This window comes from Melospiza georgiana, chromosome 6 (assembly GCF_028018845.1).
Source record: "Melospiza georgiana isolate bMelGeo1 chromosome 6, bMelGeo1.pri, whole genome shotgun sequence".
Classification (NCBI taxonomy): domain Eukaryota; kingdom Metazoa; phylum Chordata; class Aves; order Passeriformes; family Passerellidae; genus Melospiza; species Melospiza georgiana.
Genome location: NC_080435.1, coordinates 26023209 through 26049785, shown reverse-complemented (window position 1 = coordinate 26049785; position 26577 = coordinate 26023209). Strand labels below are relative to the sequence as shown.

The following is a 26577-nucleotide window of genomic DNA, read 5'->3' as shown; positions in this document are numbered from 1 at the left end:
ATAAAGACAGAAATTCTTTTCCTGAACCTTCTGTAAAGATCGAAAATATAATGCAAAGAAGTACTCAGAATTTCTTAATTCTGTGGCTTTAGCCTCATTTTCCTCCTCAGATTCTTTTTCCTGTTCCTGCTATGCTGCCAGGCAGTGGATTGCCAACTCCTGGGAATTCTCATGGAGTCTCTGAATATTAATTGCTCTTCTCATAGACCACAGGGCTGAAATCAATGGTTGGATAATAATCTTCTCTTTTTGCCTGAAACAAGCTTTTAGCCCTTTAAATTGTGATAAAGGCCAGGAGGAAGAGGGATGGGTTTTAAAAAGCTCAGAAGGAAGGAGGAACATGAAAAAGTCAATATTTATTGCTTTATATTTATGGAATTAATGCTCAAATGTGGAAACATTGTGGTAGGAGGTACACCCTTTAAAGCAGCAAGTGTTTATTCAAACAAAAGCAGGAAAACATAATATTCCCCTGGCTTAGGTTTTGTAATAACTCAAGAATTTGATGAACTGGGAAAAGAATGAGTCTGCAATAGAATATTTTGATAAAACCTTTATTTTTAAGAGGTCTGAGCCAGCCACACAGGAGCTGTGACAGACCACAGTCAACAGATCACCACTGTGTGATTTTTTGCACCAGTCTGCAAACAATCCAAGCCAAAGTTTGCAGCTTCTTCTACCCTCACAACTGGGTTGAAGCAAGGCACCGACTCTGTGTGACAGAGGGTCAGAAATAACCCCAATAATCTCTGGAGTTTTTAATGTACAGACAGAACAAGAGATCCAGAGATTCAAATTAACTCTCGATAATTTTCTGTGAGCTTTGACTTCTCAAAGAAGATACAGGATCATAGCTTGTATGTCTAGAGAGAAATGGAGGAAGAGGTTGGATAAAAGGGTAAGACAGGTTAATTAATCAGTATTAATCAGTATTTCCAGTAATTAGTCAGTATTTCCATGGCTGGAAACCTATAAACAAAGAGCAGCTGGTTAAAATGCTCTGAAGCAGTTGGATCCGCAGCTAGGTGCTAAAATAGATATCCTATCTTGCACATATTTTGGAAGACACTAAAAAAACAAACACATATAATTGTATCTTCAAACCACTTCACAAAAATTCACCCTCCAAAGAATCAGAGATCTGTGTCCTCTGTGCCATGAACTGGGGTCATGAATCTTGTTTGAGAGAAAACAAAATAAAAACATCAAAGCACTAATTTGGCTGGTTACTTCTGAACATCTGTGGGTCTTCCAGAGATATATCAAGACTGCCTGAAGACAACCCAAAAAAAATCCAAACACAAAAAAATAAAACCTATCAGTTTTTGGGTTATCAGCTGAGAAACCAGAATCCTTTTTCTACAGGGAAACAGTTATCTAGATTTAAAAACTTGCAGTTTCTAAAGTGAAACCACTGATATGGCCTTATCATACCTTAGGTAGGCTGCATTTAACGGAGATCGTATCTACCACTCTTCTTGACACAAAGTCAAAATCCTAAAACCTGGAAAGCTTTTACTGTAGTATTCAAATGTCAACACAGTAATCAGTTGGAATGTGAGCTACATTCTCCAATACTCTATTAATAAACCACAATTTGCAGTATAAATGCCACATAGCACACCCTTTTCCTGCTTTTAAATTGTCATTGTAAGCCAAGCGTGAGTGTAAATGTTGGTGTTTAAACATGGTGTAACCATTATCATATTAACATAGCTAAGCAGGCAGTTCTGCCTAAGATCTAATTAACTACATTCTTAGAAGGAAAAAGCATAAATTCTGAAAATGAATCAGGTGAAAGCTGCATGGATGAGGAAATGCTTCAGCTCTTGTGTCAGACACACAGTGCACAGTGCCCTGAGCTGAGCACACAGTTGAGCTGGTCTGCCCAGCAGCTCCCACGATTTTTGGGGTGCTCTACTTCAAGTGCTCCCCCTCTCCTGTTTGCCTTTTGTCTCTTGAAACGTGTGGTAGAAGGGTGGTGTAAACTTTTTTGGTGTCAGGAGCTGAACTGGGTCTTGTCAAATTTAAAATTGTTGTTTCTTAGCTCCTCACCTTTAAAATTTCAAGGTATAAGATGCCGGATTCACCTGCAGATAGAAACTGCCTGCACTGACCTGACAATCTATTTCAAGGGAAGTCACAGAACACAGGACTGATCATTATATGGTGAAATTGGGAATTTGATGAACCAGATGCTGTTATTTCCTTTAATATCTCACGAACAGAAACTACGGTGTGAAAACAACTCAAAACAATGGCTCACTGGGAAATCTGACATATGGCCTGCTAAGCTGCTCTCCCTCAGAAATAGCAAAAGATCATTACTCTTGGCATCATTCCCTACAACAGGCACTGGGCTCATTAAAACAGACACTATGTGATTGACTCCATAAGGAAGATTATTTCTACAGATGGGTGGAAACAATGAGCAAAACTACAAAGGCTGAGTTGACAGAAGTAGTCAAGGAGACTTCTCCACCTCCATAACTTCTGTGCGCTGAAACAAATCAAAGCAGCACCATTTTGCTGGAAATAAAAGGATGCGTCTTCTCCTCTCTCTTCATGGTGCACATTTCCATCCTGCTCATGTACAGCCTTTCACTTATCTCACTCTGCTGGAGGGTTTCTCCCGAGTAGGAGTGCCCTGATGCGAACAGTTTGTATCCAGCAGGGGCCACTTGCTGCCTGTGTTTAGTCCCCACTCAGTGAGGTGGAAAGGAGCTGTTGACGCTGTCCCGGCTGAGCCCACATCCCGTGCAGGTGGATTGGGATAACCACAACCATGCCGTGCTGCAATCCACTCTGCCCCGGTGATGTTACCCTGGGAAACGTAAACCAAACCTCTGGGACGTGGCATCACAGCACAGGAAATGTTAAGACAATTAGGATGTGGCAATGACAATCTGATGCAGCGATCACGCAATCACGTTTAGCAAATATTTGCATTTGAAAGCAGCAGCACCGCTGTGATTACGCTCTTGCAACACATCCCCTGCACGCTGCTGTGTGGATTGGCTAAATTTAGACCAGAGCATGGTGAGGTGGATGGCTTTACACACTCACTGCCGGCCTTTTGCACACCTAAACAGAACCAATGCCCTGAGCAGCTCCGGCAGTGTGCCCCATCAGTGCCAGCATCACACACCGAGCCCAGCTGGAGGCCGAGGGCTCCAGGGTGCGCTGTGTGAATGGCCTGGGGTGACGTTGTGACGCTTCTATCCCCATTTGTGTGTTCTGTTTGTGCTGGATATCATGTTCTGTGCCTTCAGGACTGGCTCTGAAGAGCGAATGTTTTGTTTTGGTTTTGCTCTCAGCCGCTCCCCTACAGCTGGCAGGACACACACACAGGGCAGTGCATTGTGCTGCTTTTGCTTTTCGCTTCGCTTTTCACTTTGCTCTTGCTCTTTGCTTCTGCTGGTTAGTTTAGCTAAGCAGCCCAAATTTTCACTGGCCTATTTCTCCTTTCCCTTTTTTGGGCCTACCCAACCCTGCTCCGGGCTGGGCCCTGGGAACACCGACAGTTTGCACCTTGTGGCTGCAGCAGCTGCCCCAGCACAGGATGGACTGATAACAGAGCGACCATCCCCAAGAGAGACTTTCTGAATTTGTCATCTTTCTCAGAGCGGTGACAGAGCGGTGTCACCTGGTATTGTTCATTCTGTGTGCTGGGGGTGCTGTGCCTGTTAAACAAACAGGTTCTTTCCACTTCTATCCAAGGAATCCTTCCCGACACGGTTGGGGAGAGGGGCTGTGTGGGTTTGCTTTCTGGAGGGGCCCTTTGCGTTTGCTTTCTGGAGGGGCCCCTTTGGGAGGTTTTCTCCCAAATTTGCCCTAAACCAGGCCAGTGACGCAGCACGGCGCCCCGGCAGGGTGCTGTGACCCCGCACACCCCAGGCGGGGCTCGGCAGCACCGGGGACCGGCGGCTGGGCTGAAGGGCCCCATGGCCACACTCAGGCAGGGCGGCTCGGGGGCCGGCGAGTCCCAGCACGGCACCGCTCCCCGAGGCACCGGGCCGGTGTCCGGGCCATGTTCCACCGCCGAGGGAAGGAGGGAGCGGAGGCGCGGGCACGGCGGCCACGCTGGGGCAGCGCCGCCATGACCTTCACACCTCGGCGCGTGACGTCACGGTCGCGGCTGACGTCACGCGGCGGTGACGCAGCGGCACGGGCGAGCCCCTGCGGAGGGGCGGGCAGAGGACGGGCGGCGCCGCCGGGGCAAGCAGCGCGGGCCAGGCCGAGCCCTCCCCGCCGCCCCGGGCACACTCGCCCCGAACCCTCGCCGACCCGGCCGCCACCGCCACATCCGGGTCCCGGCGGCGCCCCCCCGCCGCCCCTCAGCCCCGCCCCCGGCCGGGGGGCGGGACCAGGGCCCAGAGCCGCGCTCCCCATTGGCCGGGGCCGCGGGGCCGCCCGGGGATTTGCCGGCGCTCGGGGGGGCGGGCGTTGCCCGCTCGGCGGCCGCCCATTGGGCGAGGCGGGCGCCGAGCCGCTCTGCCGTTGGCGGGCGGGCGCGTCCGGTGCGGGGCCGGGGGAGGGTGCCATTGGCTGGAAAGTAGGTTAGTGGTGCGCCGTCGGGTGGCAAGCCAGGCGGAAAGTAGGTCAGGGACGGGGGCTGCCTGCGCCGGGCGTGCGGCGCTGCCGGGGGGCCGCGACCCCCGCCCGCCCTCCCTTCGGCCGGGCGCGGCGCGGCGAGGGGCGCGCGGAGCCGCGGTGAGCGCCAGGGGCGGCGGGCGGGGGGCGCCGGGGGCCGCGGGGGGGGGCGGGGGCAGCGCGGCCCCGGCGGAGCCGCCGCCCCCGGGGGCCGCGGGAGTCCCGGGAGGGGCCGGGGGCGGCGCGGGGGGACCCGGCCCGGGGGATGGCGGCGCTGGGACCCCCGGCGGCCGTGCCGGGCTGTGTCTCCGGGGGCCGGGACCGCGGCGGGGGCCCCGTTACGGAGCGGCCCCGGGGCGGCTGGCCCGGCGGGGTGGCGGCACCGGGGGGACGGGGCTGGCGGGCGGGCCCGGGGCCCGCACTCGCGGAGGGCAGAGCCGGGCCGGGGTCCCGCTCGGGCAGGGGCGGTCGGGGCGCTGGGGGGGCGTGCCGGGCTGTGCCCCCTCCCCGGTGCGAGGCTCGGGCCGCCTCACGGAGGGCACGGAGCCCCTTCCCGGGCCTGCCCAGCGGGCCGCGGGGTCTCCGCCGCCGCTCCGGGATGGGGAGGCCCCGTGTGGAAGGCGGGAGGATGGCGGTGCTCGGGAATTCCCCGTTGCTGCGGCGCCCTGGCCCGTCCCGGCTGCGGGCAGGTGGCGGCCCGGGGCCGCACGGAGCATCCCGGGGCTGTTCCCGGCGATCCCGGGCACACCTGTGCGCCCTGCCTGCCGCAAGGGAAGGAAGGGTGTCCTCCGGCAGGGAACGGAACACCGGGGCGGCTTCCCGAGAGCAGCGTTTTGCGCTTGGGGGAGGCAAGGGAATCACTTTGCGTTGGGAATTGCTGAGGTCTCTGTTACTCCAGTGCCTCGGTGATAACAGTTTTGGGAAGGTTTTCGTGCTTGAAAAACAAGGGTGAAGGAACAAGTGGGTGTGTTTTCTTGCCTTGGAAGCAAGTATACCTACTGGAATTTTAAAGTATTTCCTTAATGCGTAAGGTAGAAAGGGTCAGCTGCAGAGTGTGATCTAATCTCACAAAATTCAGTCTTTAAGTAGATTTTTTTTTTTTAATTCTAGAACTTCAACATTCAAAATACTATGTTTCTTTTTTAACATACTCATATTAAAAGTACCTATCCTGCCTGTTTATATCTTCTTTTATCAAAAGGGCTTTTTAAATGTGAGTGACTGATAATACACAGGCTGCAGCTAAGTCTGTAAGGGAGAAAAGAAAGAGTGTTAGTTCCAATTAAGTATTAATTCCAGCTAACTGTCTCCTTAAACGTTCTTGCAGAGGGCTGAGGTTAAACTCTGCCCTCTCCATAATGTATGTTTTGTATCCTGCAGGAATATGCAAATGTAAATAGCTCTTTGAAGCATCAGGAACTCCAGACCTCTCTCTGGTTACTCTAAACCACAGCTGCTTATTAAGGAGAAAGGCTTTACTCCTCCTGACTTCTGTGGCTTTGTGCTTCTCATGACCATTCCTGGGCTTTTACCCCTTCTTGTAGAAATTGAGTGTGTAAAATAATCTACAGCCACAGCATTCCATTGGGGTTTTATGCTGTTTTATCCCATATCCTCTTCCACACCGTGCATTTCCACTGTCTCTTTGGATGCCAGCTGTGGAGGATCAAGCTCTGTAAAAGAAGTTCCTTGGGAGAGCAGACAAGTGAGAACATGAGGAAAGCTGCTTGGTTAGGTGGCTGGAGCTGGGGTTCCACCAAGCCAGAGCTGGAATTGGGGGCTGCTGCCACGTCCCTGTCACCACGTGCTCCTCTTGGGGAGCCTTGCTAGGGATGTGTTAGGAAGGTGATGTTTGTAGGGGGGCTTTAAAGGAGATTTGTTTTTCTCCTGCTCTCAAGGGTTCTTTTGGGCAAGCAGGGGTGAGAGCAGAGAGCATTCATTGCGTTTGTTTGGTGGAGCTTAGAGTTGCACAGAGTCCTTTGAGGATGTGCAGGACTGATGGCAAAGCTGAGACTGTGAGAGCTTCAGGTGAGGAAGGCAGGTTTTCCAAGGGAATTGATAATAATTGGTAATTGAAATCCCAGGAGACCTGCAGGTTATTTTGTTTGCATGAGTACAGAAGCGCTGTTCCCATGCTCAAATGTAACATTTGAAGCTGTTTTCAGCACAGGGCCGTTGCCTGTGTTGTTATATTTTGACAGAAGCTACAGGAAAACCTGAAGGAATACATCATTGTTAAGTGAAACAAAGTAAATTTGGTGCATCCTGTAGTGACTTTCAGTTCTGTAACCTGCATGCTTTTCATTCTTAACCTTTACCCTCAGTTTTCTATTTCTAAAAAAGGGAAGAAAAGTAGCAAAAGGCAGCTGCTTGTATCCCCAAGTGTCAGGAAGTTCTCTGAAGTTAGTTGTCTTCAGTAAAAGCTGTAAAAAGGCATATCATGTGCAAATGACTGCAAAGAGAAGCCCAAAATAACTACATATTTTTAATCTTGTGTGGCTTTTTGGTTCTCTCTAAGTTTACAGAATGCAATATTTAAGCTTTCTCTATTTACTTTGATACAGTAAACATGTTTTGAAACTTTAATTTTTGGCTGTCATCATATTTTGAGAGCTTCAGCGTGAAATAATTGATTTTGATAAATGCAGTCGCTGACTGGATGATGCTGACTGGAACTCAGTTACCAACTTTTGAAATTTGGTTATTGAACATTTCTGCTTCTGAACTCACAGAAATTGCAATCTGGTGCTCAGGTGTTAGATGGTTGAAAGTCAAGACATTGAAGCAGAAAAATTCTGCACTAAAAAAATCAGAAGGCTTTTCTCTCTAAGAGTTGGTGTATTGGGTTATTTAGAAAGCCTGTTTAAGTTTTGAGGGTTTTTTTTGTGTGAGGAAGAAATCTCAGTTGTGATTATGCAATTAGTTTTATTTGTATTTAATGGCTCTGAACCTTGTCAGATAAGCTGTGATGTCTGTTACATGGAATGGGCTGGGTATCAAGGTAACTCACTGCCATTAAATGCATATGGCACCTGCCTTTTTAACCTAATTTGTTGGAAATGTGCAGTAAGGCTACTTATCCAAGGCCCAGACTTCATCTCCTTGGAAACCTGATCTTTCACCAGATGTTGAGAAATGGAATTTCTTTTTTAATCCATTCTGCAGAAGAATACAGATCAAAACAGCATCTCCAGGCTTTGTTAGTCTGGAATATTAATTACCTAAAAAAATAGTCTGACATTTCAGTCTCTGCCCCAAAGAAGATTGATAGTTTCTGTTGTGTTTGGTATTATTTCAAATTTATTTTAGCTGATGCTCAAGTTCCTGGTTTATGGTTTAATTTGATTCAAGAGCTGCCTGATAGTGGGTTCTTCATGAGAAAAGTACAGGATTGTTTGAGGAGCCATGCCTGCAAGGTTTGTCTTTCTTCACTCTCTGTTCAGGTCACTTGCAAAAAGATATTTCTTAGGCAGCACATGGAGAATTTGTAACCTTTTCAGTCTGCTGCCATTTGAGAAGCTGTTATTCAATGTGTGCTGTGTCAGATGCACTTGTGGGTCAGCTGCTGATGCCAGAGGAGCTTGCTGGAGCTGTGCTGGAGTTTCCTAGGCTGGCCTGTGCAGGAATGGTGCCAGGAGGCTCTCAGAGAGCAGGAGATCTCCTTGGCAGCATTGGGAGGGGAGAGCTCTCCAGCCACTCTCCTGGGGCCCAGGGTGCTGACCTTCCCTGCTGGCTTTCAGGGGACCCAACCATGAGTCCAGGCAGCTGGGGCTGATGGTTGGAGTGTTTGGGGTGCTTTGGGTGGGATTTCCTTGTGTTTGGGGTGCTTTGGGTGGGATTTCCTTGTGTTTGGGGTGCTTTGGGTGGGATTTCCTTGTGTTTGGGGTGGCTTTGGGTGGGATTTCCTTGCGTTTGGGGTGGCTTTGGGTGGGATTTCCTTGCAGATGTTGGTGGGCTCTGTTTTCCAGAGGTACAGGGCAGGTCAGTGCAGCAGGCACATTGCTGAACCCTGAGCAGTGTGGCTGGCATGGAAATCCTCCCATGGGCAGTTGTGTAGCACTGGGAAGGGTGTTGGTGATTCCTAGGCAGCATCTTTTGGCACCATGTCTCTGAAATCACTTTCCTAGGGAGGTGCTTTATAGCAATTCTGAGGTGCTCCTTCAGTTGCAGTCCTTTGCCTTAATTCCTTTCTGTGTCAGCTGAAAAATAAGTGAATGGAATCCATGTATTTAAAAGATTGGATGTATTCCTGATACAGGGCTACTCAGAAAACTCTAAAATGTTTATTATCCATTTGGGATTGATGCAGGATTTCAAGGGTGAATGAAATAACCAGAGAGCTCAGAAATCACTATTATTCTTGATCTCAAGTTCTTTTTATCTTGGAAACTTCCTTAAAGTGCCTTTACCTTTTATAATTTGCCTGACCAAAATGGACAAAATCAAGAAGACTGGTAGAAATTTTTCAATAATACTGTACTGCAGAATATTTATCAGGTGAAGTGAGAAGGAAAAGTTACTTCCTAGAAAAAACAGGAAAAAATAAAGCTAAGAAACTTTTTTTTAAACTTTTTTCCTTTGTTTTTTTCCTTTGTAAGAATGTTTTTTGTGTCTTCAAAGCTGTTATTTTATAGTTTCCTTGAACTGGTTTCGTTGGGTTTTCTTTTCCTTAACTTGTTGTGAATGGATTTCTTTGTCATCTGTGCATTTTTTCTTGGAGCATTACACAATTTACGAGTTCAGTTCCAATTTGAAGCAAAATGATCTATTAAAATATCAAAACTTTCATCCTTTATGTTGTGCAGATGCATTGTAGTCTTTGAGAGTGGCAGCAAGTTGGCTTTGGTTTGCGTGCTACTGATATTTTTATCTTTCATTCAAGGATTTCTGATAATTGTATTTTAAATCTCCTTGAGTTTTGGGCTTTCTGCTGCACTTTGGCTTATTAGTTTTTATATATAACCTTGGAAAATAATATTTATTTTGCCCACAGACTTGAATGACCTTGTCATTTTTCAGGGATAGAATCTGTGGTCTAGAATAGATTGCAAAAAAAAAAAAATCAGATGTTTGTTTTGGAGGTTTATATTTTTTTAACCTGGTCTTGAGCAGGTTGCAGTTTCCAGTTTGAAGTTCTAGAATTGTTGACCAAGAGACAGGAGGCCCATTTATTCCTGTTTCCTTTCCCAATGTGTTGTTGCCAAGGCATTTCATATAATCTTGGCATTTGCAAATTGGCTTTTTTATTGATGAAATTAATTCAATGAGTTAATGGAAAAATGTCAGTGTCAACACTGTGCCCTCAACGTACTTAAGAATATTTTGGTGTTATAGTCAGGCCATGGCCCAAATTCATAAATCCAGAAATTTACATATGTTTGTGATCTTAGAAGGCTCTGATACCTGGAATAGCTTTTTTCCTTATCAATCTGATAAAGTCCCAGAATATTAGGCAAATTTGCTGCCCTAGAGTAACATTTTACTGTGTTTGTAATCTGTACCAAATTTACTATGGCTTGGAAGTTGCTGTTACAAATAGTGTTGTTTTCTTCCTGTTTTTATAGAGTTTCTTCTTTATTTTTTTTTTCTTATTTTAAAATATATTTTAACTGCAATGACCAAACCAGCCTCTGAATATTGTAGTTTATTTTAGAAAGCTGTCAAGTCAGGTTCAGTGACTTCTTAGAGGGGCTTGTCACATAAAACATTAGAATTGCTGGAAATGTGCTGTAATTATAGAACAATCTGTTCAAAATGTTGTCAAATGCTTTCTATGCAGTTTGGGTCCAAATTCTAGAAGTACTAGAAGTGATTTGTGCTTTAGAAATACAAGGCCAGCAATTGGATATTCCTGTTTTAAGTAGAAAGATAAAGAGTTCATGCTAGTTTGGGTTCGTGTTGGGATTTTCTGTTTCACTTCTGGTAGAAATTTTAGGAGTTTTATGTAAATACATTTTTCTCCCTCTGAGACATGTGTAACTTGGTCAGCTTGTCTGGCCAGGAGACAGTCTGAAGAGAGATGGGTATTTCTCTATTAGAGCATTTTAAAATCTAGTTCAGTCTGTTTAAGCTATCCCAGCTGGCAATAATGAGATCTCAATTACTCTACTTGGCTTTATTTGTTGAATGAGGTAATTCCTGTCCTCATTTATCTGACTTGACCATGAGACTCTTCCATAGCAAATGCCTACTTTATTTTCCTGGCTGGAGTGGCTCTTTATTTGTCTTACTCAAATGCTTTTGTCATTATCAAGAATAAGATGATGAGGGGAAAAAGCCCGGCAGAGGAGAAGATTACTGCAGTCAACTATTGGAGAAACTGTTTCTACATTCCTATTCCTGGTGGGGATTATCAGCTCACCATTTTAGAGCAAATTTTAACAATTGGATGCAGCTGATGCCATTGTGCAGCTTTTCTGACTGTCCTTTCTGGGTGTGCTTCTCCCAAGAATTGTGCTCTGACTGATGGATTTTTGCAGGTTTTCAAAGAACATATGGGAAACAGGGCAGGATCATCAGGGCTCTGCTCTGGTACCTTGACAGGACAAAATGCTGGGTTTGGTGCCCAGAAGTTTGGTTTATAATGACACATGAGTCCTTTGCATCACCTGTGGAGAGCTGGATGAGTTGGGACAGCAGTTTTGGTGCTCATTGGGACTGGGTTGCCATGGTCAGTGCTCCAAGCTGACAATTTCCATCTGTGTATCCTCTGTGGTGACATTTATGTTGGGGCAAAGATCCAGGCCTGGGCAATCTGCTGGGTCTCAAAGCTGACTATTTGCCCACAAGAGTGATTTGGGATTGCTGATGCCATACAACTTGTGGCTTCATAACCATTTCTGCTTTTGTGGGTTAGGAAACAGCTCACAAAGTGAGGATTCCTGAGGGAGAGGTGGGAGAGGCAGGAAGTGTGAAGAGTGCTGTTTTAAATGTGTTACACTGCAACCTTCATGTGTATTTTTGGATTAAGCTCTGTTGGGTCATTTCTTTCATAAATCTACATAAAAACTTGATGAAAAAAAAAATCTGGCTTTGGCACTGAAACCCAGAAGGCAGAAAAATAAGCAACTTCTTGCTTTCATCTCTGGAGCTATACAGTGGAGCTGTTCAGTACTTATTGTGCCATTTTAAACAAATTCTCTTTTATAACAAGGAAGAGTAACTCAGGCAGACCTCTGACTCTTTTCCCTTTCCCCTTGCTGGCCCATGCGCCTCTGGGTTTCCAGATGGACAAATATAGAAGTGTTTCAGATACACAAATCTCTCAGGAGCTCATTCACCACCATCACCTGACTTTGCCAGAGCTGAACACTTACGTGTCCAAGTTGTTGTCAAACTGATAATTTATGTAAAATTGGCAGAGGCCCAGCAATGTCTCCAGTTAAACTTGCCAGGAAGTCTGGAGGAAGTGGAATATAGGAAAGAGACTGAGGGGAAGATGATTTTTTTCCAAGACAATACATGGTTTGAACTCCATTAATTGTGCACACCTCTGCTGCCTTTGAGGAGGGGACATGTTTGTGTTAAAAAAATAAAAATAATTGCTGTTTAAGAATGATTCTCAAACTTGGCATAGTTTGAGAATCGTTCACCTTGCTGCCAGTTGGTTTAAATGTTCTTTTTTCAAGAAGCAAAGCTTTCTAAAACCTACCCAGACTTCCATTCAGAGAAATATTGGCACCATAGTTTGTTCTTGATGTTCTTATCAAATAGCTGTTCAGGAGAATTGTTCTTGTGTTCAGTGGCATGAAACACTCTCTAAGACTGTAATGTGCCCTTATGAAAGAGATTTACTAAAAATTTTGAACTTTATTCGGAATATAAACGGAATGTAAGACAAAGTTTAACTCAACAGATAACAGGATAATTCATGCCTTCTACTTGAAGTGATTCTAGTTATTCTTTCCCTAGAGCATATGAACATTATTAAAACCAAATAGTTGCACACCTTGGAAAGAAGCAGAACAAAAAAAATGTCTTCATGTAGCAAAAAAGTGAGAAAGAAGTGCCCTATTGGTATCTCACTAGAGACCCAGGTAGTGTAGGATATTGATGATCATTATTCCATATTTTAGAATTCTTAAAGTTCCTTTAAGTGCTTCAATTAGTGTTGCAGAGGTCTCGCTGCTTTTTAGACCAAATGAACGTGCCTTTTAGAGCAGGATTTGCTCAGGCAAGTGCTTAAGCCTCCATGGATTCATTCATGGTGTGCTGTAACACTTGTGTAATCTACTTTCTTTGGCACACATTTTGGGTGCATACTTCTTATTTTTTAAAACAAATATTTGGTCCCTCGTCCAACTCGCCCTCTACTTTTAGGGTATTTCTGTGGCTTGCTATTTTCCTGTAGCCCCAAAGCCACTGGAATGATGGTGTCCCTTGACGAACCTGGAAAAGTACTGCTTTCTGTTATTTGTCAATGGAACCTATTTTTCTATGTTTCTGTTGAATTTTGTTTGGTGACTTTGGAAAGCCTGGTAAGTGGTGTCTCAGCTGGCCTCTGACTTTATTTACAGACGCAGGCACTCAAGAATTCACCCTTGGAATTGCCTGTGTGTGGCTCTGTCCTTTTGTCTCAGTTCTGGGAGCTCTGTTTGCTCTTTCGTGCGTGTGTGTTGCGTGGCCGTGACGATGTTTTGGAGTGATGCTGTGTTGGCAACCAGGTCACACAATAACACTGGGGCAGCTTCTCAGGTTTGCCCGGAGGAGTGGCTGCCAAGTGGATTTCAAAGACTTGCAGGAAGCAGAAAAAGAAACTTCCCTGCCCTTTCGACACCTGGAAGACTCTTGGTGCACTAGCTTAAAGGAGAAACATTAGGGATGAGTACAGCTAACTTTGACTGGCCTTTCTAGCAAACCTCATTGCGTGTGGCAGTGGAGGGTTAGATTTTTCACCTCCAAATACAGCCCAGCATAGCCCTGTAACTCCTCCCTGTGACGGAATTTGGCTGAGTCTTTGTTTGGCAGCAGCCCGTGAGTTTCTCTTCAATCATCCCTCACGGTGCAGTTCTGTATTTTCCACACATCCTTCCAGAAGTGGACTCATCCCAATCATTTCCACATGTGAGCTTTTCCTTGTTTTCCACCCTTCAAAGGGCTGCTCACATTGTTCCTGGTGGCTCCTTGTGTTGTGCTCTGCTTTTATCTTCACAGTGTTCACATTCCCACTGCTCAGGCTGTAGGCATCAATCATCTCAGTGCAGTTGGATTTGACTGTTCCATGTGCCATCCCAACCCAGAGCAATGTTTCTTAATCCTAACTGGAGTCACATTCATCCAGGTTCTTCCTTGACTTGTTGTTGGTGGGAGATGGATTTCACCTGGGTGCTGATTAAACAGCCTTCTACAAAAGAAGCAAATTTATCCAATGCAGCAGCTCACAAACAAAATAAATACATTTCAGAGTGTTTCTTGAATGCCTCTATTACCCTGGAGGCTTTGTAGGGCTACTTGAGCTGTGATGTGCCTTTGAGGGTTGACCTGTGTGCTCCCACAAGGGAAGTTAAATGATGCTCACTGGTGAGCTCATCATCTCTCCCCTCCACTGCGCAGTGCTGGTATCTGTTTGACTTCTGAATCACCAAATGTCATTACTCAGACTTGTAGCTTTTTAAAAAATTACTTCTTTACAAGATTAGGTTTGATCTATTTTGTATCTGAGCAGTTCAGTGTGGGGTTAGGTAAGCACCAGTGCTGTATGGGAGTACCCAGCTGAGTGCTGAAGCCAGGAGGTTAAAAGCTCTAGCAGTTAGAAAGGACTAAAAGGTTAGATTTTCAACTTCTCAACTAATGAAATAGTGTGAATTCTGTCTTCTGAATCTCCCAAAGAGGAGTGTGTGCTGCACTGTAAAAACCCACCTAGCCCTGTATTAAATAAACTATTATCTGACTGATTCATGGTTACTGTGTGTGAGCTGAGTAAGGATTAGTCAGGAGCGTTGATTCTGGCAATTTCCACTTGGCTTGCTTGAGAAATACATGTGCCCTTTCTAACTACAGCTGGGCCCTGTTCTGTATGTCACACTTGCAACAGGAAGTGACTGAGGGTGGAAGGGCTTTATTGACTGGCAGTTCCCAGGGCAACACTAGAGAGGTGCACAAAAGAATCCGTGCCTTGGTAAACAAGGATATCAAGCTGGACTCAAAGGGAGGCTGATCTATGTAGGATGTTAATTATGTCATGGCTTTAATACTTTCTCAGACTTGATAAAGTGTGAATGGAAAACTGAAAGGAGTTCAAGGAATGAACTGTTTTGCAAACATAAATTTAGTGTCAGATCAAAGGGGCACAACTAAACTCATTTAAAGGAGCAAAAAGCAATTCAGTGCATTAATCCTTCAGTCAATGAGCTGATAATGTTATCTGGTAGGAGAAAATGAGATGAGGTTTAATGGCAGATAGGTGACTTAGTGACTTTCAGGCTAGAACAGTTGGAAGTTAGGAGCAAGGAGAACTAAGCTTTGGAACAGAAAAGGTGGGAGGCAGGTAAGGGACTCTTACAACACATCAATTCTTCCAGGATATCTTTGTAAAGTAAACTTTGACCTGAATTACAGCATATCGGTGTGTCCCATAAAAGGGTAGATGAGGTTGCCTCCTGTTGCAGCAGAGGAGAGCAGAACACAGGACTGTACAAGGGAACAGATATGAATGAGTCTGGTATCAGTGTTGAGATAAAGCTTGCCTGCTTATCTGTGCTCTGTGTTTGAGTAGAAGGAAGTGCAAGGACATACAGCTTTTAGCAGGCTGAGCAGGACCTGGAGCAGAGAGAAGGGGACTGCAGAGACTCTTGCAGCAAAACAAGTCAAAAGGTTAAAAATACTGCAGGGGAGCTCTCATGTTGTTATTCTCTAAAGCATGCATGAAATGTAACACCCATGAGTTTTGTTCAGCAAAGCAAGCACCACTTTTGGTCTGTAATCTTAAATGGATCAAAATATAACAGTTTTTTTATTTTGGAGTAAGAATATCAATACCAGTGACAGAATATTAATACCAGTGATTTGCTAGAAGGTGAAATTTGGAGCATTGATACTGGAGGGAGACAGAAGTGGGACAGAAACCTGAGGAGCTCATACTCATATTTATGAAAACAGAGATGGAGTGATTTAACATGAAGGTAATGAAAGTGCCTTTGCATTTGTCAGTTTAATTGCTCAGAGTAAATATTTTGTGTTTAGTCAGTGACTCCAGAATTTAGAGAATATAAATTTAAGCTTGTACCTTTAGGGATAACAAATAAATTCAATGTATGTGGAAGAGGAGACAGAACCTTTGCAGAGAGCTGAAGGGGCTTGAACAGATAAAAAAGCATTTCAGTTGAGCACCAGATGAGTGACTGAAGAAAACATACATACAAAAAGTGTATGTATTGCTCTATTAAAGTCAAGGCACAATAGTGCATGAGATTGAAGTGACCATTTCAGAAAAGTAGGACTTTTAAAAAAAGCCAGAACTCTTTGTATCTATTGTTTAGTCCATGATCCTTTGAAATATGTGATTCTTTTCTGTTCTAAGCGTTTTTGTCTGGTTGGGTTTTTCCCTGTGTGCAATCAAAGGTCAAAGGTTTGCTTGATGATCTTGGAGGTCTTTTCCAACCTTAATGATTCTATGATCAGTAACAGTTTGCCTGCTTTAGTGGCTCTTTGGCCTCTTTTTAAAAGAGAATTAAGAGTTTTACTCAATGATAGGAAAGCTGTGGCACTGTAGGAGAGGTTTGAGGTGAGTGGAGCAGTGTGTAGGCACTGAAGTGAGGCAAGGTGGGGCTCAGGCCTGCCTTTCTGGTGTTTGTTTTGGGTGCTTTGTGCCTGCTGACTTTTATGTGGTTCCTTGCTCTGTGCTGCCGCAGAGGACTTCAGCTGTCAAAACTGGATTTGAAATTCCATTTAGGAGAGCAGACACCGAGCATATAAACCTGGCTTCCTGTATTAGACTGGGCTGGGGTTTTTCCTGATAAGCTAAGCTTTTACAAACTGCTTTGCTAAACTTGTGATGTCTGTTGATTCAGTTGAAATGTTCCACCTGGTGCTGAGTGGTGGTAGGGTGATAATTGTAGGTGAGTTAACTTAAAGCACACCTGACCTGGAAGGCTTTTTGAGGATGCTGTATATTTCACACTTTCCCTGTCAGCATGCCATGTATATCATACTTGTAAATAGAAGTTTCTCTGAAAACTTAGAGTTGGAGGTAATGTTCTTTTACTGATAGCAGATGAAGGCAAGAGAGACCCCTGTGTGTCATGAAGACCCAGTTGCTCTACAGTTGTGTCTCCAGCAGGGCTGTGAGTGCTCCTGGTGAAGGAGGGGGATTAGGGCTGCAGTTATTTCCAGCTCAGGGACTTCACAGTAACCTTTACTTCTGCTGGTAACGCTCAGCAGAATCCCTGTCCGTGAGCTGCTCCTACCTCTCTGTGCAGACCACACAAACCACAGGAGCTCCTAGGCCTCCCCTTGCCTGGCAGAGAGTTTCCAGAGCCTTTCCACCTCATGTGAAGGGCGGTGTTGTTATGAGCCTTTCAGCCAGGCTCTGTTTGGTGTCCCCATGGCGTTTGAGGAGTTTGTAGATCTTGGTCCTGCCACTTTTCTAAGCAGAAGAGGACCAGTTTATTTCATTGTTCCTTAAGCAGAATTCGTTGCCTCTATTGTTCTGCTGAGTGAAAGTAGAAAGTTTTCCATTTTCTAATAAATTGAATTGCTGGGGATTTGTTGGATGATATCCAAGCCATCCTGTGTTCAGGAGCTGTAAATAATTACAAGCATTTGTAAGTGGTAACTAAGGGACTGCATTATTAATATTTGGCACCAGTCTGCTACTTGCAGTAATAAAATCATCTAAACCTACTGAAGCTTTTTTGAGGAGGAATGTGAACTGTCTAGTGATCCTTCCTAGGTCCATTGGGATCAGACTGTGTGGGTCATGGAATGTTCTCTTTTGGAATTAAAACAATGAGGTGGAGAAACTTCTGGTTGCAACTGTTCAAAGATGTCCCTTTGCTCTGTGTTGCATCCCTTCTTGATTAGGTGGGGAAGGAGGTTGTTGTGTGGATGGATCTTTGAGTCTAGGATGAGAAATCATTTTAAAAAAAACCAAGCATGCAGCCTTCAGTTGTATGAAGAGTCCATTTTTGGGGTTGGGTGGCTGTGATTTCTTGTGTTGGGTTTTTTCTGAACAGGTTTTCTTCCTCAGTTGCTCATATTTGGTCTTGGCAGGATTTTTTTATCTCTTGGGTTTCTTTATATGTGTGTGTCTATTGCACACTATTCTTCCCAACTTGCATTTCTGTTATTTTTAATGTTTGCAATGGTTGAGATGTCTGCATAGCGATAGGGATCCCATGAAGTGAACTGCTGGTGTTTCCTGATCATTCCTTTGCCTTTCTAAAGGCTGTCATGATCTGGGAACTCGAGTCTTTGTTCCAAATACAGCAGCGATTTTAAAACTTCTTCAATTTCAGTTGTAATGTAAAAAGTATGTATTCAAACTTGACTGTTGATTTAAATTAGAAATCATGGATTTAAAAGCCTGTCTGGAAAATGCAAAGTCTGAGGCTTGTATCCAGCTGGATGTGTGGCTGCTGAATGTCACAGGTTTGGAAATGTGGTGGTTCTCAACATCAATGTGAATGTACAGAGGCACAAAAAAGGAAGATGTTGTATCAGCCATTTCTCTACAGGGCTGTGCTATTGCTGTAGGCCTTTCTCATGAAAATAAAGCTCATACTCCCACTGCAGCAGTGACTGCAGAGTGCATGGAAATACTCCTCTACTGTGTCTGTATATTAATAACTTGCCATTCACAAAAGAGCAGAGAAAATGTCACAGTGCAGATGTGGATCAGTGGAAAGCACACCTTGTCTTGCTCAAACCAAGGAGGGATTTGTTGTTGAAAACAAATCCTGTGGGAGTGCTGAAAATATCTTGAAAGTGCGGGAAGGCTGTAACAGGGATATTTTAACTGCTTACTGTAGTGGATGGGACATTTCTTCCCTCCCCCTTCTCTGGCACGTCTCCTCCCCTTGCTCTGAGCTGCTTCTGGGTACATCTGCCCTTTCAGCAAGGCACTGGAGATTTCTGAGCCCCCAGAGCACTGTGCTTTCTCTCAAGTTATTGTTCAGCCTGATGAATTCAACACACTGGACATGCAGGCTCTGAGGGTTTCATTAAAGTCTCTGCTCGAGTACTGGAAGGGAAATCTGGGGGAAGAGTGACAAGAGACTAAAAAAGGGATTAAAGCCATGCCTTTGGCACTAAGGTGTTCTGTCAGCTGTTCTGTGAAACTTGCTGTCAGGTTTACAGCAGTATTTGTGCTTATCCTGAGCTAGACAAATACAACTTTTTCCAAGCAATATTCTGATGGCTTTTCCCTAAACTGTCACTTGATTTGCTCCATCAAGTCTTACTTTGAATGCTGTAATTACAAACCCTCAAAACCAAAGCCACTCAAAATGCTGGCTTTAGTGATGTTCAGGCTGTAGGGTGTTTGGGGCTCACCTTAAACATGTGTCCATTGCACAGACATTCCATTTGATCCAAGGGAGAGAGAAGGAAGCATGAAAAGCAGCTAGGGCTGCAGTAGAAGCCAAGAGCATTCATTTCAGTGTTCAGTACATGGTGCAATGAGACATCTATCTTCACCTTTAATGTCCTGCACTGTGGTTTCTCTATCCTGCCATCCCTTCCCCTGTTCCACTGCAGTCCTGAGCACAGCTCTGGCTGGACAGGGAGGTGTCAGCTGCAGCAATTCTGCTCCTGATGTGCTGTGTCAATATTAGTGCTGGCCTGGGGGGCCTTGGGAGCTTGCCCTACTTCTCAGTGTTCTCTGTGGCTGTGCTTCCAGCTGCTTTGTGTGGCTCTCTGCGAAGGGCACAGTGTGGGATAGTGCCCACTGGGATCTGTCATGGCTTGGGAAGGAAAGGCTGCCTTTCTCAGCCTTAGCAGCAAATCCTACCTTCACAAACCTGGATTTCAGGTATGGCTGGTGGTGTTACCTCTGCAGTGTCAGATTGTGTTCTTTTCTGACCCAGAGGTGGGAAAACTGAGAGGTGTTTTGAAAACTTATATTCCATTTTCAGTCTCATGTGTATTGTCTCACCCTTCCTATATTATAATTCACACCACCACAATGAGAAGCCAACTATTTCCTAATTACAATACATTATAGGTGTTTCTTGGCCTATCAGCTTTTTTGCCACATCAGCTTTTTGCCAGTTTACTTACAAATCTATTTCCCTCACGGGAGCGTTAACCAAGACTTGAAAATGACATGTGTATCTTTTTTTTTTTAATGTGTGTTTCATTACATGTTTTCCATAGAAGAGTTTAGGAAGTGCTAAGTTGTTGCAGTGTCAGGGTTTCACTGTTTGATTTGGATTTAACTGGCAGATAGTGTGACTTCAGGAAAAGAAGCTGCTGAGCTTATTCATGTCAGTGTTTGTTGTTGCTCCACCAACAGAGGGACTCCAATTGCAGGTGCATGTGTGGGGAAAAGTTTTCTTAAAACTGGAAACTTGTCAATAATTTTAGGGTTGCAAATTTCTGTTTCCACACAAACTTTATTGCATACAGTAGTTATGCCATCCTTGTACATTCTCTGGATTTTTTTTTTTTACCAGATTCTGACTTGTACGCTTAAGGAAAAGCTGTGATGCCCTCTTATCCAAAAAGCACTGGTAGTGCAGGAAAACAAAAATTGAGTCTCTAAGGTAGTCTGAAGGAAGAAATGTAGGCATTCACATGGATGTGATTTGACAGCTGATTTTGTGTGAAGCAAAAAAGAGCTTGTAAGAAACCAGTGGGGAAAAATGAACCTGTGGAGGATATGTGAGCTAGAGGAAATGGTGGAGAGGCAGCCAGGGTGAGGAAACCCCAGCTTGGTTCCAGGCAGGGTGAGAGTTTATTCCTTTTCCCAGGGCTTGCTTTAGGATGGAAGGGGAAGTGACAGCCTGTTGGCTTTGCTTTGTCAGGCTGGCAGAGTGCTGAGAGCAGGGGTGGCTTCTTCCAGCCAGAGAGGAAAATCCAGCAGGACCAGAGGGAATATGCAAAAACTGGAAATGAAAGTATCAGCTATAGATAGAACCACCTGTCTTTGCTCCTTCTGGTGATATTTCTGCCCTCTTGTTCCAATGCTTTGTTCCCTGAAGATATAAAGTATTTAGCTGCAGTTTGGCAGTAGATCTCTGAATGAAAGGTCTGGCACGTGCCAAATGTGTTTGGGTTTGTTGTAGTACTAATATGAATGGAAAACAGCTCTGTGCAATATCTTAAAAAGTATTTGGACCACGTGGTTCAACTCAAAAGAAAACTAGGATTTTCACCTTAATAGATGCACTTCAGAGGCTGAAAGAAGTGAGTAGTGGTTTAATCTATTCAATGAAAAATAACTAACTTCCCATAATGCATAAGCTTTAAAAGCCAAGCGAGGAAATATTACTTGGGTAGTATTATTCATGGCTTGAATGTATTGTCTGGTTTGGATGCCTACAGTGCTGCAGTAAGAGGAGGGAAGGAAATGAGGACCTGACAAAAGCCCAGAAGGACTTGGTGGCTGGAAGCTGGAGTAACTGATGGAGTACTAGGATGGTGCTGTGCCAGTGAGAAGATGGCTTTAGTTACAGCTTGTGCTCACTGGAAGTGTTACAGTCAAGAGATCCTGTTGAAGTACAAGCAGTAGTTCTGAGCTTGAGGAAGAAGCTCTGGAAGGGTTTCCATGGTGTGCCAAGTCACTGATCACAGGGTAAAATTCTACTTTTGACACAAATGAGGAAGTGTTTGCCTAGGCTGCTGATTCATTTTAAAAACACATTTCTTTGAACTTCCGAGAATTTTGCCTTCCTGCCACTGAAAGACAACTTTTGACATTATGAACTACAGGAAGAATATTTGCTGGGCTGTGAGGATCCACGAGCTTCACTGAGCTGCAATAAGGAAATTAAATTTGCCCAGATCATATCACATCATAATAATACTTACAGTGTACAGCTGGGCTTTATTCATCATCTTTAGATGAGAAGATGTGCATTTAAACAATATGAAACTTACTTTTTCTCTTTGGCTAATTAAAGTCTTTAAGACCTGTGTCTAAAACATCTGTCTGCTGTAAACTGGTGTTCATATTTAGGAGCTGGATGAAATGTTGAAACAAAAAGCTGCATCTTTTGGACTGCAAGTGTAAAAAGGAGCCAGCTGTGAGTTATAGAGGCACTGATTGTAAATTCCCTCTGTTTGTGTAACATGGGGAGTGAGTTAAGTAGCTTACCTACTTGTTATCTTGTATGCTGCTCCTGCTCCAGAAATGTCAGTCCAGGTTGTGTGCAGTCCTCTTACAGAGAAATTTCTAATCTTCTAAAACTTTTGGCTTTGAAGTCAAATCTACAGTGAATCTTCTGTTGTTGACAGCTCAGAAGTAATGTGTACAACTTGGGAGACTTCACAGAACCACTGCCTCCTCAGCTGAGAAGATTTTTGCTGTTTTGTGGGCTTGGGTGTGTGTTTCTGATCAAAGCATGCTGGAAGTACATTAAAGAATACAGAAGCTATTAAAGAAATCAACTTTGGTTAGGTTTTCCTTGAAGCCCATTAATGCTGGGTAATTGATTTACCCACATGGTAGGATGGATTTTCCTGTCGTTCACACACCCTGCTCTGCCTGCCACCCTCTCCAAATCCCTTGGCTGGCTTAGGGTTGGTGAGCAAGGGCTTCATCCTGTGCTTGTGAAACAGCAGGTCCCTCACACATTAGAGGCTGGACCTGGCTTGGAAACTCAGGACTTCAGCTAAGCTTAATTGCAGTAATTGAGGGGGTAGATTTAGTTTGTTGTGCCTCAGTCTGTTTCTTTTAACTCTGTCATTACTAAAAGAACAATTGATTTTGATGTCACATGAGCAGATTGAAATAACTGGCCCAAAGGACTTAAAGTTTCTGTTGTCTTTTGATTTTAAATCTTCTCATTCTCCCCAGTCTTGAAAATGCAATACCTTGTTTCTTCTCACACACACAAAATCTTCTGAAAGACTGGAATAAATAAATATTAAATATCACATCCTAACACAGATTTTTGTGAACTTACTTTACCAACATTTAACAGTAGTGGAACCAATTTTTAATGTTACTTTGTAACATTAAAATTCTGGGGTGCTGTGCTGAAAAACATTTTTGAAGCATTGTTTTAAAGTATGTTGGCTTGGGTGTCTTGGATTGAAATAATTAAAACCTTTCTGACATTGGGCTCAGTCCTTTTTCTACTAGAAGCTGGATTTCTTAGGATGACTGATTTTTATTCTGTTTTATGGAATAATGACTGTATCCCTTTCCAGTGAAATCAATCTGGATGTTTTCGAGCAGCAGGACCTGTTGAAATTCTAAGACATCCAGAGGTGTGTGCTGACTGAGAGTGGATCTTTCATTGACAGATAGACCTGGGTGTAATTCTCAGTGTAACTTGTTTTACTTTGTTAGAGATCAGCTGTTAGCTTACAGGTGTTGTGTGGCAGCTACACTTTTCTGCTGAAACCCTCCTTAGTGTATCCCTGCTGGCATTTGAGGTGAAATATGAACATGTGCTCCTAGAATATCTGTGGTGATCTCAGTGTGTCTGTGAAATGTCACGAGGCACCCAGTGACACCCAGGGTGTGCAGAGCTCTGGGGCACAATTCAGTGGAGACCCCTGCAGTGCTGGGGCTGAGCTCAGGAATTCCTGCAGCACTCCCAGCCCTGCCCTGTGTCTGCTGATGTGAGCAACAGTACTTCTTGGTTCAGTGGCCTCTAGAGAGGCAACAGTTTGCTTCATGTGTAGAGGTTTCATAAATCCCTTCAAGCCTGCCCTTCCAAGAAAGGCAGGTCCCTTTCTGCTCTCTCTGTGGAAGCAGTTTCTTGGAACCTGAGGAGTGCCTGTGCTGGCAGATGGATTATTGAAGCAGGCCAAATTCCTTTGGTAGCAGCAGTGTGTTAGTGCTGATTTCCAAGAGTGTGCATCACCACCTTTTCACAAGGGCTTGATTAGTTCCCTTGTGATGTTTCTTTTTGATAGCTGCCCAGAATGAAATATGCAAAGAGGGCAGCATAAGCTCACTTCAAAGAATAAGAGCTCAAAGAGTCAAATCTTGGCTGAAGAGAAGCTTACACTAGATCAAGCTTTCAGTAATGGTTGCAAACTGGCAAGCTTTGTTGGAACCCTCTTGCAGCTGGGATTCAGTGGGTAGGTAGAGGTAGCAGACACTGCTGAGATGTGAGGGGAGGTGGAATCTCCAGTGAGGGTCAGCTGGATAATCAGGATGCTGGTTCTGATGGAATCTCCAGTGAGGGTCAGTGGATAATCAGGATGCTGATGGTGTCTCTGATGGAATCTCCAGTGAGGGTCAGTGGATAATCAGGATGCTGGTTCTGATGGTGTCTCCAGTGGCTGTTGTGTAGAATTTTAAGCTAGACCTTGAGCTCTGGCACTACAGGTATATCCCAGTCCCCTGTTAAGGAGGGAAATACTTCATGAACAATACCAATACTTAGCACAGCTGGTATAAACAGGTTTGATTCATAGAGGTGACATGGGTTGGCTTTGGTTTTGATCCATTTTTCCTTTTCTGCTTTGAAGGTGATCCATACTTCTATCCACAAGGCCTTCCCATGTGACCACACCACCCTGAAACACATATTTGTCTGCTTCACTGAGGAAAGAGCATGAGCTAGGATTTTTGGAGGTTTTTAAATTCTATTGGGTTCTCTTTCCAGAACCAGCCTGTTTTCCTTTTCTTCCATGCTGTCTGAAATTTTGTACATAGAGCTGCAGACAAATGCAAGGCTGGGAGGGGTGTCTGAGACACCACATGAGTGTGCTACCACGCAGGGGGATCTCTACAGACCAGAGAAAAGAGTCACCAAAAATCTTAGAAAGAACCTTAGCAAGTTAACAAAGAGAAGTGCCAAGTCCTGTACCTGGAGAGAAAAAAACCCATGTCTCAGTACAGATTAGGGACTGGATAGCTGGAAAAAAGCTTGGCAGAAAAGATATTGATGGTTCATGAGGCTCCCAGGGTGCCCTTGCAGCAAAGAGGGCCAAGAGCCTCCTGGATTGTGTCAGGAGTTGTGCTGCCAGCAGGCTGGGGAAGTGATCCTTCCCATTTACTGAGGGCTGCTGAGACACTTCTGTGTTCTGGGGCTAGTTTGGAGCTCCCCTGTTCAAGAGGAAGTTATTTTAGTTAGCACTCATTCCTGGTTTTGAGGCAATGAGGAGTCCTTTCTTAAAGTAGCTGGAAGTAAAGATTGAGGTACTTTCCCTCATAAAATAGGAACCAAGACTCCTCTTGGTCTGAGAGTCTCAGTGTTGTGGGAAGATAAAATGCACTGTTGTGTGTCTCCATCAGCACTGAGAGAGCCTGAAAGGCTGTAGGGGATGCCATGATGTGACCTGTTCTGCCTTGTCTCAGACTCTGCTGATGAGCAGATGCTTTTGGTGTGGGAGTGTACCTGGACAGATTGATCTACTGAGAAACTGCACGTGGAGTTTTTCTTCTGTTTATTAGAGACTTTTTCCTTTCCATGTCAAAATTACTTGTCTTGTAGCTTTGTGTCTGGCTAAAATTCATGGGCTGCTTCCCTCCAGCCTGCTGCTTTTTGCTTAGGAAGTTGGAAAAGGGGTCTCTTGGGCATCTGAGGGCTGTGCCTCTGCCCCTGTGGTGAGGGGCTGCAGGAGGCTGGAGCAGCTCTGGCTGGGTGGTCAGGCTCCAAACATGATGTCAGGAGGAGTTCCAAAACTCAGATGTGAATCACAGGCTGCCAGGAACCGATGGGTATGGGTTTCTCTGGGTCTGGACTGAAGGCACTTGAGATGGCATTTCATGTTGGGACTCAGGTGTTTATTATTTCTTATCAGTGAAACAGTCTCACTGCTGTGAGTTCAGCAGCTTTTCATTAGAAGGCACAAAATGGCCAACAATCTCTTGGTACAAGGGCTTTTAAGACTAAATTATCCAATTAAGAACTGACACCTGGATTATTTTCCCTTCTAACCCAAAAACTGATCCCAAAGAGCTGCAATGGGGACTTTTCTGCCCAAATACAAAATGCCACCCAAACCCATGGAGAAGGAAGAAGGTGAAGAACAGCCTGCCTCCACCCCAAAGCCTCCATCTTGCTTCATATTTATTTCTATATTCTAAAATCCCAAACTCTAAGTTTTTCACCCTGTGATATTACACACTTCTAACTAACTACACACCCGTAATCCCAGTGCTACCAATCAATTTTGGAAGCCTTCTCCATGGCCTCAGGTCAAATGCAGTGTTCTCTTGTGGGTCTGTGCCTTTCAGCACACAAAGTTTAAAATTCTCAGTGTTCAGTATTCTAACAGAGGGGCATGCTGAGGACTCAGTGGTGAAAGGGTGACCTCAACAAACACAGCAGGGTAAAGTCCCTTCTTTGCACCACAGAGTGTGGTGAGATGCATCTGCATGTGAGAGGAAGCCACTTTTTCTGGAAGTGCAGAGTGATTGGAAATGGTGTTAGGGTGCCATTAAAACCCAACAGTATCAATATCTTAGGAAGGTAGGAAATAGTCTCACTTGAGTATTCCTCAAGTACTGAGGGCAAAGAGAACTACCCTGCTTTACTTCAGAGATCTTCCTGTGATTCCCATGGAGTATTCCATAATAAAGGCTTGTAGTCGTGATATTTTATGAAAAGTCCTTTCTTTAGGATTTTTTCTCCTGAGAAGCTGAGAGGCCTCAGGAACACAATGTGAACAATGGTTATCTGCTGCTGTGGAATGCAACAGGTGCATCTGTGATTGGTCTCATGTGGTTGTTTCTAATTAATGGCCAATCACAGTCAGCTGGCTTGGACTCTCTGACCCAGTCACAAACCTTTGTTATCATTCCTTCTTTTTCTATTCTTAACTGGCCTTCTGATGAAATCCTCTCTTCTATTCTTTTAGTATAGCTTTAATATAATATATATCATAAAAAAATAAATCAGCCTTCTGAAGCATGGAGTC

At 44.6% G+C, this 26577-nt stretch overlaps 1 protein-coding gene across 7 annotated transcripts in view; it reads left to right on the top strand.

Moving 5' to 3' along the window:
* The first annotated feature begins 4505 nt into the window (after positions 1-4505).
* The window catches only part of BMAL1 (basic helix-loop-helix ARNT like 1), a 50815-nt gene continuing 28743 nt past the window's right edge, over positions 4506-26577 (top strand). For 5 of the 7 annotated variants that reach the window (XM_058027168.1, XM_058027171.1, XM_058027170.1 and 2 more), the window contains exon 1: positions 4506-4559. The gene's annotated coding sequence lies outside the window, so the exon portion shown is untranslated. The other 2 variants (XM_058027165.1, XM_058027164.1) reach the window with 2 other exon arrangements.